Raw genomic sequence first — 14911 nt, forward strand, 5'->3', positions numbered from 1 at the left:
GAAAGTACAAAAATAAATTGTCGTATACGGTGCAAATCGTGAATCTGTGCTCTGTCATTATTAAATTCCTTAGATTTTTTACAAATGCAAATTGCTTATAATCAACGTTCTTATCACTGAATTTGAGAACACGTTCAGGTTTATGTGAGAATCTGTTTGTCTCATTTCGGATTTCAAGTTGCGTAGCTTTTCAGGTTTTATATCACGTAGCTTTTCGGATTTTAAGTCGCGTAGTCTCTGTAAATTGCTTAAGTTGCACTGGCTGTACGAGTGTGAGAAATGTTCGCAACGTGGCGTGTTCTGTGACGTATTGGTGACTGAAATAGTTTTCAATTCTGTTACTTTAATACTTTCGTCAATTTGGTTGTTGTGTCGTTCACTTTTATTATCGACTTCCGTATTCAGAGTGTGAGAAACTTCCAGTGACTCTAAATTAAACTCGTCGCGTATCTGTACTGCGTTTTTAGGGCATTGTTCAGTGACTGCATTAATTTCGTGTATCTGTGTTGCGTTTGCTGAACATTGTTCAGTGACTGCATTAATTTCGTCTTTAACTGATTCTGTTGTGCCTACACGTGTACTACTTAATTCTTGTGCAACAGTGCCAACTTCATCATTACTGTTACTAGCACAAACCTTAGTATCCTCACGTAATTGTTCTTTCGTATCGTGACGTTGCACGGTAACAACTGTAATCTGTTCACTAACTTGTTTGTTCTGTTCGTTAAGGTTGACGTGTTTTTCGTTCGTCAGTTTGAAACTTTCTTTAATTGTTTCCCTAAGTAGTTTGAAATTTTCTTTACGTTGTTTGAAATAGTTATCTAATTTTTCATCAAGTTGTTTTAAAAGTGCCATAGCTAGATCCAACCCTATATAACCTACTCCATTCTCTGTACTGTTTGATTGTGTATTTGCAATTGTCGCGTTTTGTGTGACCATTTTGTCATTCTGTAATTTACAAAAAGGTTTGCCAGTCGTATGTACACTGTCAGTCACTATTTCGGAATTAAATAAATCCGTCGTCCTTTCAGTACACTGTCCATTTTCATTAGAAAAATTCGTCTGTTCGTCACATGAATTTAGCAAACCGGTTGTGTTAAGCTGGGCAGCGCTCATTGCAACAGAACGCCCCGCGTCATCAATTGTCGTCAAATTAACAGAGGACACAATTGAGTTCGCTTGTTCATCATTAAGATCTACATCATTATTAGTGGTTGGAACGCACTGATTGTCAGTAAACGCAGGATTGTCATCATTACACTGCGTGTCACAAGTACTATCCGTGAAGTTGTATAATTCGGTAATTTCATTCATTACACCTCGCGATGTACTATTAATAGTTTTTCGCGGCATTTTTAGCATAAATCACAATTATTCACAAATGAGACAAAGACAATGCAAAATCCAACAAATACAAATACAACAAAGAGCAACGAATTGCCGATGATCTGTGGAAGAAAGTCACAAAATTAGTAAAAGCGTTGCGCCAAATGCTAATTATATTTTAGTAAATAAGAGCAGATATCTGGCTACCTTTCAGAAGATTCTCAAAGAAATACGATCCTGTCAGGGTCGCCAAGTGTAACCTCCCCGCAGAAATAAAAGAAAATATTTAAATGTGAATGGTCATCGTGCTAAACGTAACCTCCTAGCAGAAATAAAAGAAAAGTCTATGACAATGAAAACGAGCCAAATGTTTGCTCCCCACAAAAATTATAGAATAATAATGACCCAAATGTAAACTCGACACAAAAATTAAGAAATCAAGATTAATCATTAAACCCACAATAATAGGGCAGCATCGCTGACCTTAGGCCCTGTGCAATAATTAATCTGATAAATTGATTCTGGGAGGAAAAGCATAGGAAATATTGTTTCAGTTGGAATGATTCTTTTCTTAAAAACGATTACTTTAAAAACAAAATTATTATTGGGGCATTTCTTGAACAAATTAATTACAATTAACAGATGTTATTGGCTGAGCGCAATGCTGCTTCATTACCTTATTTAACAATATACCTCGTCCCGAATCGTGACCAGAGACCCATGTCGACGCCTGCCGACTCCTCACACACAACTCCGACCGAGTCCAACTCGCAACTACTCCTCGCGACTCCCTACACGCAACTGAACTCTCGAGCAGTCAAGCGCAGACTAGCAACGATAAACAACTCTCTGGTCAGAGATTCTGTCATGCCTCGCCATCGCTGTTAATGAAAACATATGAAACGTACGCGTTTCAACCTCCTTGACCAATTCATGCCTCATGAAATGTTTACGTTAGCTGTTGTACGAGGCTTAGAAAATGGAGCCCTGCCATGCATGAGTAATACACTCTATCACAAAAAAAGACGCACCCCGAAGAAATTATCTGAATGGGATGGAAATCGGTAGATGTGATTTATATATACAGGCAGAGAAAAGATTACAATTTCAGAAAAGTTGGTTGGTTTATTCAACAGAAACAGCTTTACAAATTGAGCAAGTCAGTAACGCATTGGTCCTTTTGCCCTTCTGTAAGCCGCCATTCAGCTTGGTATTGATTGACAGAGTTGTTGGATATCCTCCTGAGAGATATCGTGCCAGATTTTGGCCAATGGCAAATGTGACCGTCAAAATCCCGAGCATGGTTGGAGGGCCTGCCGCCAAAGCTCAATTGAGGAGAGATCCGGCGGTCGTACTGGCATAGGTAGGGTTTCTCTAGAATGAAGACAAGCTATATAAACTCTCGCTGTGTGTGAGTGGGCATTATCTTGCTGAAATGTAACCCCAGGATGGCCAACACAATGGGGAGAAGAATATCGTTGACGTTCTGCGGATGACAACCAAATGGCAATCCAGACCATCACTACTGGTTGCTGGGCCAACAGTGAGGTTGGTATCTCACCACTGTCTCGGGCGTCTTCTGACTAGACTTCAGCAAAGAGGGAGACAGTTAGAGGATAATTTATTATGTGTATGTTAGATAAAGTATATATAAAAGTATAGTGATACTTGAAGTTGTGGAATAGCTGGTTGACACAGCTAATTCTCTCATAATGACTAGTGATACAGGCTACAACAGTAGTACTCACTGTACATCACTTATATGTACATGACAGGATGTAAATGTGAGAGAGGGACATTTAGTGGCATTATTGTTATTGTTTATAATAATATGAATATTGATTCAATTTTTCATTAGTGGTGATTGTGATTTGTCACACGCCAATTTGTTTTGGTGTGTGGGGGTGGAGACTGATGATGAGAATATGGGATTGAATGGTATACATATAATATGTACTCATATTCATTGAAGAAATGTTTAAATTTGGGGATATATAAATTTTTTTTAAATTTTTTTTATATGTTTAGGATTACTTAGATTCAGGGGAATATAGGCTGATTCGTGGATTATGTTGTGCCATGGGGTATTTTATGTATTTGATTTTATTCAGTTTGCAGTGCTGTAATTTTCGTTGGTCATTGAGCAGCAGTTAGATTATTGTTTGGGCTAAAATTAGAAACAGGGTTATTGCTGGAACCTACCATGGAACCTATCATATAATATATTTTTGAGTACTATTCTGATCACATATTTTCTTAGTTCCACTTTGGTTAGTGAAACCTTGTCTCAATGTTGTACAGTCCCAACGATTTGGGCCGTTTCTGTTCTTGAATGGAACAAATTGTTCCGATCAAAGAAGAATCTGTAGCCAGCATATATTTCTTGGTAACACTACCATCTGAATGTTATCGCCAGGGTTTGCCCTGACATTTGGCTATAACTGTGTCAAGTTTGGATAGCAGAGGGGGTGGGTTTACATCCGACCGGTTCTTGGTACCCAGACACCTTTGCTAATAGGAAATTGATCGGGTGAATTTTGTTCGTTCCTGGTAGAATTGGGTTAGCTGACTGGCTGGAGACAAATGGCGCCTGAGGTGGGGGCTGCAACACTGATGCAGGTCAGAGGCACACCACAAAGACAACAAAAGGTGTAGTGCTTATTGTATGTGCTGCGTGCTTTCTACTAAGAAATACAGTGCAACGAAGAAAAAGACTTTAAAAAAGGACAATTTTTAGAGGACTTTAAAAAAAATTGCTGGTCCACCTTCGATTCATTTATGTTTTGTTACTTACAGCCTTTGGCCAGTCATATCAGCATCACGGAAATGCTGATGAATAAGTGTATTTAGCGTTAGTTTAGTTAAATTAGGGTAGGAAATGCTGCCACATAAGACAATAAAGGGACGTCTTCCTTTCGATTTTTCTGCTAACATCTATAAAGTTTATTTTTTGTGTATTATTTCGTTTCTGAGGAAGCATATTGGGTTTGGTGCTACTTGCGACATCATGTACTGCGTTTATGGAGTAGCAAGTGAGGGTAATTGTGAGTGAACAAGCTGTGGCGGGAGTTCAGAGCGGCAGTTTCCCGCCGCAGAGCACGTGTCTGGCGGTTGCTATGGGGCCGTGGCGAGTGGCTAGCGTTTACGCGGCCTTGGAAAAACCGGAGCGGACCCTCGGCAGGGGCTCATATGGCCTTGTGTGCGCTTGGAGAAATTTATACGCCAGAGAAAAATTGATAAAAACCGAACTAAGAGTGACATGGAGGTGCGAGTTGGCACTCATGGACAGAAAAATATGTAGAACTAAATTATACTCGTATATAGACGCGTCACAAAATTATGTAATCGTTTAAAAATTATTGTTGTCTTAAAATTTGTAAAGTTATGAAAGTTCAAAAACTAATATCTCGGGAATGCTTTGTCCGATTTATATGAACAAAGTGTTTACAGATGCGGCTAGTAAGAGCTGCATCGAGCTGCCACAGCCGATTTAACATAGTGTGTACCATTTTTGAATGAGAGGTCAGAATATGAGATTCGACTGAGGGAAACTGTGGTTTTGGTAATAAATAAATTTAAAGAGACGAAACTAGCGGCAGAATTCTAAAGTTTAAAGAGGTAGATCAGTAATTAAGTGTGTATTTTTACTTGTATTTTTATGTTTAGTATCAAAAATCCGGGAAAAGCAATATCACACCAAAAGAACATTATTTGTGAAAAAACTGTGGAAGATACAGAAAACTGGACCTTAAATTGTTATTGTCCGGAAATTTTCCATATTTTTCAATGTATCATATGTGTTTTTGTGTTTAATTTTAGAATATTCGTAATTCTTTTTGTCAAACATTGTTTTAAGTTAGGCAGTCGTTTAGAAGGTGCATAGGACAGCCATCTTTGACGGACAGTTGGTTTCAAGCGACGCTAAGAGCCGGACTTGCCGCGCATCTGGGGTCAGCAGTGGGTTGGTAGCCACATTCGGGGACAAGTATGTATGTAGCGACGTCCGAAAGCGATCAAGTGGAGCGCAATATAATGGTTTAGGACAGCAGACAAGAGTGCATTTTATGAACTGTGAACAGACTGTCAAGTGCCATGATCGCGACATGTGAATTTTATAGTGAAGTGTTGTAGCATCAGTTATTAACAGCCGGCCGTACGTAAGAGCCCCTCAGACTGCATTTTAAGTGTTTAGTGAATATATTGAAGAAAAATAAACTGCTTGTTCAAATTATAAATCAACGTGACGCAGTATTTTAAATTTCACCGCAATACCTGCCTGCATTGTTTTTTTATATTTTATTTCAGCTTAAAAATTGAGTTACAACACGTGCGAGCTGGTACCCGATGACGGAAAATGTAGCCAAATATTGAGACCAGCCACATCTTTGGGTCGCTCAATTAAGCTGACTGTAACAAATATATTTATTTTCATGCCATATCACGTGGGGGCTCGAGCCAAACTACTCAACTACAGTAAGCAGTGCCCAGTACCGTCACAGTGTACAGTTTCTGCAGCAGTGAAGAATTATTTTACACATCACAACAGTGTTCTAACAGTGACTTATATGACTGTAATCACCAGAAATGGTCCGCCCCCGGTAGTTGAGTGGTAGCCGGCACGGTACTAAGTGTCTCATTTCCTAATCTAATTCCCTCAGCATCACCCGACTTAATTCGACTACATTCCATTATCCTCGTTTTGCTTTTGTTGATGTCCCTCCTTTCAAGACACGGTCCATTCCGTCAACTGCTCTGCCAAGACCCTTGCTGTCTCTGACAGAATTACAATGTCATCGGCGAACCTCAAAGTTTTTATTCCTTCTCCATGGATTTTAATACCTACTCTGAACTTTTCTTTTGTTTCCTTCACTGCTTGCTCCATATACAGATTGAATAACATCGGGGAGAGGCTACAACCCTGTCTCATTCCCTTCCCAACCACTGCTTCCCTTTCATGTCCCTCGACTCTGCCATCTGGTTTCTGTACAAATTGTAAATAGCCTTTCGCTCCCTGTATTTTACCCCTGCCACCTTCAGAATTTGAAAGAGAGTATTCCAGTCAACATTGTCAAAAGCTTTCTCTAAGTCTACAAATGCTAGAAACGTAGGTTTGCCTTTCCTTAATCTTTCTTCTAAGGTAAGTCGTAGGGTCAGTATTGCCTCACATGTTCCAACATTTCTACGGAATCCAAGCTGATCTTCCCCGAGGTCGCCTTCTACTAGTTTTTCCATTCGTCTATAGAGAATTCGCGTTAGTATTTTACAGCTGTGACTTATTAAACTGATAGTTCGGTAATTTTCACATCTGTCAATATCTGCTTTCTTTGTGATTGGAATTATTATATTCTTTTTGAAGTCTGAGGGTATTTCGCCTGTTTCATACATCTTGCTCACCAGATGGTAGAGTTTTGTCAGGACTGGCTCTTCCAAGGCTGTCAGTAGTTCTAATAGAATGTTGTCTACTCCCGGAGCCTTGTTTCGACTCAGGTCTTTCAGTGCTCTGTCAAATTCTTCACGCAATATCGTATCTCCCATTTCATCATCTACATCCTCTTCCATTTCCATAATATTGTCCTCAAGTACATCGCCCTCGTATAGACCCTCTATATACTCCTTCCACCTTTCTGCTTTCCCTTCTTTGCTTAGAACTGCGTTTCCATCTGAGCTCTTGATATTCATGCAAGTGGTTCTCTTTTTTCCAAAGATCTCTTTAATTTTCCTGTAGGCAGTATCTATCGTACACCTCATGAGATAAGCCTCTACATCCTTACATTTGTCCTCTAGCCATCCGTGCTTAGCCATTTTGCACTTCCTATCGATCTCATTTTTGAGACGTTTGTATTCCTTTTTGCCTGCTTCATTTACTGCATTTTTGTATTTTCTCCTTTCATCAATTAAATTCAGTATCTCTTCTGTTACCCAAGGGTTTCTACTAGCCCTCGTCTTTTTACCTACTTGATCCTCTGCTGCCTTCACTATTTCATCCCTCAAAGCTACCCATTCTTCTTTTACTGTATTTCTTTCCCCCATTCCTGTTAATTGTTCCCTTATGCTCTCCCTGAAACTCTGTACAACCTCTGGTTCTTTCAGTTTATCCAGGTCCCATCTCCTTAAATTCCCACCTTTTTGCAGTTTCTTCAGTTTTAATCTACAGTTCATAACCAATACATTGTGGTCAGAGTCCATATTTGCCCCTGGAAATGTCTTATAACGTAAAACCTGGTTCCTAAATCTCTGTCTTACCATTATATAATCTATCTCCAGGGTTCTTCCATGTATACAACCTTCTTTCATCATTCTTGAGCCAAGTTATGCTGTGTGCAAAATTCTACCAGGCGGCTTCCTCTTTCATTTCTTAGCCCTAATCCATATTCACCTACTACGTTTCCTTCTCTTCCTTTTCCTACTGTCGAATTCCAGTCACCCATGACTATTAAATTTTCGTGTCCCTTCACTACCTGAATAATTTCTTTTATCTCATAATACATTTCATCAATTTCTTCATCATATGCAGAGCTTGTTGGCATATAAACTTGTACTACTGTAGTAGGCGTGGGCTTCGTGTCTATCTTGGCTACAATAATGCGTTCACTATGCTGTTTGCAGTAGCTTACCCGCACTCCTATTTTTCTATTCATGATTAAAGCTACTCCTGCATTACCCCTATTTGATTTTGTATTTATAACCCTGTATTGACCTGACCAAAAGTCTTGTTCCTCCTGCCACCAAACTTCACTACTTCCCACTATATCTAACTTTAACCTATCCATTTCCGTTTTTAAATTCTCTAATCTACCTGCCCGATTAAGGGATCTGACATTCCACGCTCCGATCCGTAGAACGCCAGTTTTCTTTCTCCTGATAACGACGTCCTCTTGAGTAGTCCCCGCCTGGAGATCCGAATGGGGGACTATTTTACCTCAGGAATATTTTACCCAAGAGGACGCCATCATCATTTAATACGAATACAATACGATTCTAAAATCCTGGAAGAGTAGTGTGTCTGCAGATGATATTAACACGCCAGCTGTTGGTTAGTTTGCCTGTGCAGATAGAAGTTTCAGCTTCAAGTGTTATTTCTTTTATAAATGTTCTTCTGGTTACTGATTTATTGCTGTATGAAATCTGTTTTCACATCCAGTATTTTGATTTCGTCTTGCTTGTATTCAGCTCTTGTCACAACTCTAATGCTGTAACCTACGCTGTGACATTCACATCTGCCCATAAGACTTCAGCTGATGCCATATTAAACCATGGATTTTGTGGCGCCCAGTGTGAATGGTAGCTCATGACGCCACTACCGAAAGAGACAAGTTGTTGGCGCCTCATTAGTTGCGTGTGTGAACCAGACTTAAAGCTGGTATCCACTTGCAACGAAAGTGATGCCACTTGGCCGACACTCCAGAGGAGTCTCCGAAGCTATTTGTGGAAACACCAAAATTTCTGTGGAGCTTAACGCCACTTTTAGCCATTTACGGGGCGGCGGCGCTGTCTTTCTATGATCAGCCAGAAAGCGATGGAGAACATACTGACCATAGTTTCCAGGCTGCAAGTCTACATTCTTCTTTTGTTCACTGAATGAAATGTTTCCACTCTGTTTACTCAGTGGGATCAGGATATATAAATAGAAATGTTGAGTTCTAAGTGATTCAATTGTATTTAAGAAAATTTCACACGCACAACATGGTAATATGCCTGATGATGATAATAATAATAATAATAATAACAATAATGTCTCTCTCGTGAACAACACTATGAGCAGTTCACAGGTGACCTCTACGGTACGTTCCCATTAAATGGTCTTTCGCCCTGACTAATCAAAGTTATTTGCTCCCCACGAAAATGGGAAATAATCTCAGCACTTGCCACGCGGTTGTATTAACATTACAGGCGGCACACAAACAGTTAGTTGCGTGAAATCTAAGCGATCCAGGACGGTGTACAGTGCTCCTGAGTTCACTTCCTATTTGTACCGAAAACATGTGTTGAGTTGCAGTGGGCTGCGACGTCACCTGAGGCAGCGTGTAAGCCGGAGCCGGCGTTTGACTAAAGCAGACCATATGTAGCTGGGTGCGAAATGAAGTAGTCACTGCCTCTCAGGCCGTATTTATACGATGGTTGGAACTTTAATAGTGGCAACTATTTATTTACAGCTTGTACAAAATAGAAAAGTGTTTCAAAGTTACTGACCTTCAAAGCAGTCACCAGCATTGTGCAAAACCCGTTGCCAGCAATGTGGAAGTCGTAGGATACTCTTAGCAGTCTGTAGCTGTATGCTGTTCATTTTTGGAACACAACCTACGACCAGCTTAGAGACAGAAGTCATGACACTTTCAGCAGGACCTGACCATCATTTTGTAGGACAATGCTCAAGCATGTACAATGCAAGCTGTCACTGATTTGTTTGACTGATGGGGCTGCTAAGTGCTACACCACCTGCTGCACTCCCTTGACTTAGCCCTCGTAAGGTCAACTCGATTTCTAAACTGAAGGAAACTGAAGCATTCGCTTCAGAACTGCTACAAATTCGTCGGGAATAGATCGCACCACTCGAATTGTCAACACTACTGCCACTGCTAAGAGTATACTACGACTTCCACATCACTGGCAACGGGTTATGCACAATGCTGGTGACTACTTTGAAAGTCAGTAAAACTTTGATACACGTATCTATTTTGTACGAGCTATAAATAAATAGTTGCCACTGTTAAAGTTCCAACCCCCATATATGGGCGCAGCGGACGGCCGAAGGGAACCCTGCAGTCATCCGCTCTATCCCCAAGTAGCAGCATCTAAATTGCCTCTTTGTCGGAGACATATTATTTTATAACACTGTCATGAATAAATTTATAATCTTCGTAATTTTTGTATGAATAGAGTTAACCTCAGAAAAAGTTTCAGCTCACCTGCATTTAAATTTGCCGTCTAGAAGTTTTAGAATGGAACTGACAGTAGAACATCACCTCTAAACTACGTCTTTAAGAGACCTTGTATTCATTGGTACTTGCATCAAAGTCTTGAAACTTGTTATAGCTACATTATTTAATGGGTTTAATCACATGCAGTAATGAGAACTTTCTAGCATTAACATAACTGATAATTAATCTACTACAAATAGGGACATTTTTGTTACAAACTTAGTTTTCAGTAAATTACTCGAAAACTATTAGAGGTAGCTTAACCCTTTCATCCCCAGTGTAGTCATATGGGAACACTACTTTCTTATGGGCCATTCTTTGATGTTTTCACCTCAAATCTTTATCCTGTAGTTGCCATATGGCCTCAAATATGTGTTTTGTTGAATCAGCAACACATGGCAGCAGAATTCCCACCTATGGGTCTTAAAAGTAATCTTTGTTATGAGCTGCCGTTCTGATGTTTCGATCAACTGTTGTGTGCTATTAGTTGTTTCGCTTTTGTACTCCTTTCTGCACGAATATTTATAAGGTAAGTTTTGCATAATATTGTTAAAACTGCAATGTATCACTAACTGTAAAATAATAATACATTTGTAACGATTTATACTCAAAACACTTACTGAAATGTGACTGTTGTCATTTGGCAACTATGGGAATTCATGTCTTGGATTTACATGACCTCAGAAACTGCTTCCTTTTTCACAGTTTTCTGAGAATGGCGTTCACCCGGAAAAGTCTAACTGATAATGAAATATTAGAGCTGCTGCAGATTCCAGATGGCGATATTTCAGAGTCTAGCTTTTCGTCAGATGAAGAAAATAATGAGTCTCACTTTATCCAACAAGACTCTGACAGTGTCCTAGAATATCCACAAAGAAATCATACTGAAATACACATGCAAGGGAACGATTATAGTATTGAATGTGAGGAAATCTCTAATCCACAAGCAACAAACACAGAAAGTAATTTCGTTAAAGTCAGTACCGCCATTAGACTGTTTTTTATTTGCAGTGCTACATTTACATGATCATGATTTTGGCTTTGAAGTGCCATTATCAGGTGTTTTAAGTGTCATACAGTGCCTAAGATGGCATACTGTCGTATTTGAAATACGAAGAAGAAAAACTGTTCATGGAAGAAAGGTGATTTCGTTCTGGCAGATGCCACACGGAAAGACAACATATACCTTCACCATCATCTGATGAAGGCCCTGACTCCGATAAATTATTTTCAGATGTTCATTGCTGATGAAATATGCGAATCCATTGCCCTTGAAACAAATCATTACACACATCAAAATGGGGTTGTCATTGATGTTTCTTGCAATGAAATAAAACAATATATTGGTATTTTACTATTTATGGGTGCAGTTCCAATGCCACAATATAAAATGTACTGGTCACAACAGTGTCACTTTCCTCCAGTTGCAGACGTTATGGGTAGGAATAGATTTGAAACTCTATGGTCATATTTCCTTCTAAATAATAACAACAACCAGAAACCAAAAGGTGATCCCAAGAATGGCAAGTTATTCGAAATGAGGCCCCTGATAGATTCTTTAAGGAACAATATGTTGCAACTACCTCCAGAAGAGAAACAGAGCATTGATGAACAGATGATCCCTTTCAAAAACAAGCCTCATAAATGGGGATATCAAATGTTTACTCCAGCTGGAGTTATCAGGCCTAATTTACGACTTTGCAATTTATGTGGGTAAAGGCACATGTGATGAGCACAGTTTGGGAGTTTCAGGAGATATTATTCTGACGCTTTGTGAAGATTTACCAGAGGGCAAAAACTAGAAAATATTTTTTGATAATTCGTTTACCTCTTTAGAACTTTTAGACATTCTCAAACAGAAAGGTATTTTATGTGTTGCGACTGTTCGTTCAGACAGAATGTTACTCAACCCCGTAGCAGAAAAAAGGAGCTGAAAAAGAAAGGAAGAGGGGCACTAGATTATAGCATTGGTGAATCATCCAACATCATAGCAGTAAGGTAGAACGACAATAAAGCTGTGCAACTGGTTTCCACATATGCAGGTATAAATCCACAGGATAAGTGCAAGAAATGGAGAAGAATAATCACTCAACCCAGGTAAATCGACGACTGATTGTGAAGAAATATAATGAACACATGGGAGGAGTGGATTTAGCAGACATGCTCGTAGAACTTTATAGGATAAATATCCTTTCCAAAAAATGGTATATGTGACTAGTTTATTGGTGCTTCAATGTTGTAGTTGTAAATTCGTTGTTGTTTTACAGATGTCACTTGAATCAGCGAGGCACATCATCTCATTTTTCTCTTCTGGATTTTCACACTCATATTGCTTATGGTATTACTTTGACAGGAAATGTTGTTCATTGCGAAAGAGGAAGACCATCTACAGAAGATATACAAGCTCCAAAGATGAGGTTGGGAGCCTCCAGGCCTATTGCAGATGTCATGAAGTTGGTCACTGGCCACAACAGAGCCACCAGAAAGGCGCTGCAAGCTATGCCCTAAAGGACTCAGCAGAGTGTCATGCATAAAATGTAAGGTGTTCCTGATGTGGCGATTTCTGCCACCAAATGTAGCAGGAAGACCAAATGTAGCAGGAAGACACCAAATGTAGTGGGTGGGGTAGGAGTTGCCATATTAAAACTCGGTGAGAACTTTCCAAATGATTTATTTGCTTCCACCACAGTGCTCCGTTCACCTCGGTCTGCATCACAGGGCCCTGCAGTGCTGAGGAAGCACCCCAGTGGCGTGTGCAACGCAATGCTGTGTCGTGATGGCCTTGTACGACAGCTGCAGAGTTCCAATTACGTCAGGTTGGCTGTGCCAGCAGCCAACTCAACAGCCATTGTCCCCATTGACTCCGCGCTACTTATTCCTCACTGGCGTAGCTGAGAATGCTGCGGCAACGACTACCTTCGATCTGGCGTCCGAATCTGCGGCCCTCGCCTCAGAAGTCTCCAGTGTGTGTCGGGAGCTGAGACGACTGCCCGTGTTAGCGAGGCAAAGAGTGGCCCGCCACTTGCTGGCTGTAGACCCGGCGTCGGCCTCAGACGGTCGAGTCAACGACCCGCTGTGGACTGGGACACTGGCACCCCATCTGTTGCTGCATGTAGGCCGGAGGTGTGATACGCCCTGCCATCCAGGAGAGCTGCCACACTTGAATGAATCTCGTAAGAAAACAGCACCCATTTATAGTCAGATGTGAACCTCTGTATTGCCAAGCACGTCGCTTCGCATCACATATGCATTACACTTATGTTGGCCAGTGGCCCTCTTCTGCCTGTAACTTGCGCTATAGAAAAAGCTGTGTGCGCCCACTCTGGCAGTTCTACGCCCCTGTGGCCTCTATTTACCTTCGCAACAGCTGGTATGCATAACTTACTGCAATCCGGCCCGCACCTGGGCATAACTCGTGCTCCGAATATCGCTCAAAACTAACTTTTCCTATCCTAAATGTCTAACAAGTGAAAAAAATTGCTTTATGTCTTTCCACACCAAGTAATAAATGAAGTTTTCTGTAACTTACCTTGACAGCATGTTTATGTTATGTTGTATAAGAAAAACTTAGAAATGGTCATGTCATCCATATAAAAGTACATTCTCCTTGTTGCATTGACATTCTTCCTTGTATCACAAGCATATCTTGTATTTGTATTCAATTCTTAAAAATAAATTATTTTATCAAATTCCTGAAAATCATTTCATTGAGTACTAATGTTGCCAAAATTGGCTGGTGAAAATTTAGGAGAACTTCAAATTATATTTCCAAATACATCCTAGGTAACATATTTAATAGCAAATATTTTTTTAAATCACATATATTAATTCAGGGATGAAAGGGTTCATGGTGTCACTTAGATTATGTTTTTATATCAAATTGACACTTCACACCAATTTTCATCTTTCCAAGTATAATATTTAGCGCCTTCAATTTTTCGTAAAAACGTGGATTCTGACCAAAATATTATTGTGATCAAGTTGTAGCTTGTAACAGTTGATTTTGATATACATTTGCACATTCTGAGCAATTTTTGGCGTTCTAGCTTTATTATTTAGCGCCACTTGTTTTTTATTTAAAATGGCATACGTAGGAACACATATTCATCTGATTTGACAATTTAAATATTAATACACTGAAGCATATATTGACAAATTTTGAAAAACCAACTTTAACTTTTAATTTCTTCCTTAGATCATAACACAATGCTTTGTATGTTACGCACAGGTGCATTACGATGATGTGCGCTAGTAACAGTAAACTGGGGTAAGTCCTAGCACACTCGCTCACCTCTGTATTTTTCAAATGATACAGGGCTTGTTTCACCGCACATTCCACAAAAACTAAATTGGCTTTAACTTTGTGACGTCACTTTCCTTCCCCCACTGTCGATTAATATCTTTCAACTGCCATCTCATACTTGATTTTGAAGCAGCGTTACTGTGTTTTGGTTTTCGTGTCAACAATTTTGCCTTTTGTGTGTTCTGTAGTATTTCAAAATATCTAAAAATTAGTTGTTAGCAGCAATTGTACATTTATTCTACTGTACGAGGAGCAACATTGTTTACAAATCACAAAAACGAGAGCTGCAAATGCGGTTGTTTGAGCATTGCTTGAAACTATGGATGGTATGTGTAAGTGTGTCACCAGCTGTGATTTATTTATT

Source organism: Schistocerca nitens, chromosome 5 (genome assembly GCF_023898315.1).
Source record: "Schistocerca nitens isolate TAMUIC-IGC-003100 chromosome 5, iqSchNite1.1, whole genome shotgun sequence".
NCBI lineage: Eukaryota > Metazoa > Arthropoda > Insecta > Orthoptera > Acrididae > Schistocerca > Schistocerca nitens.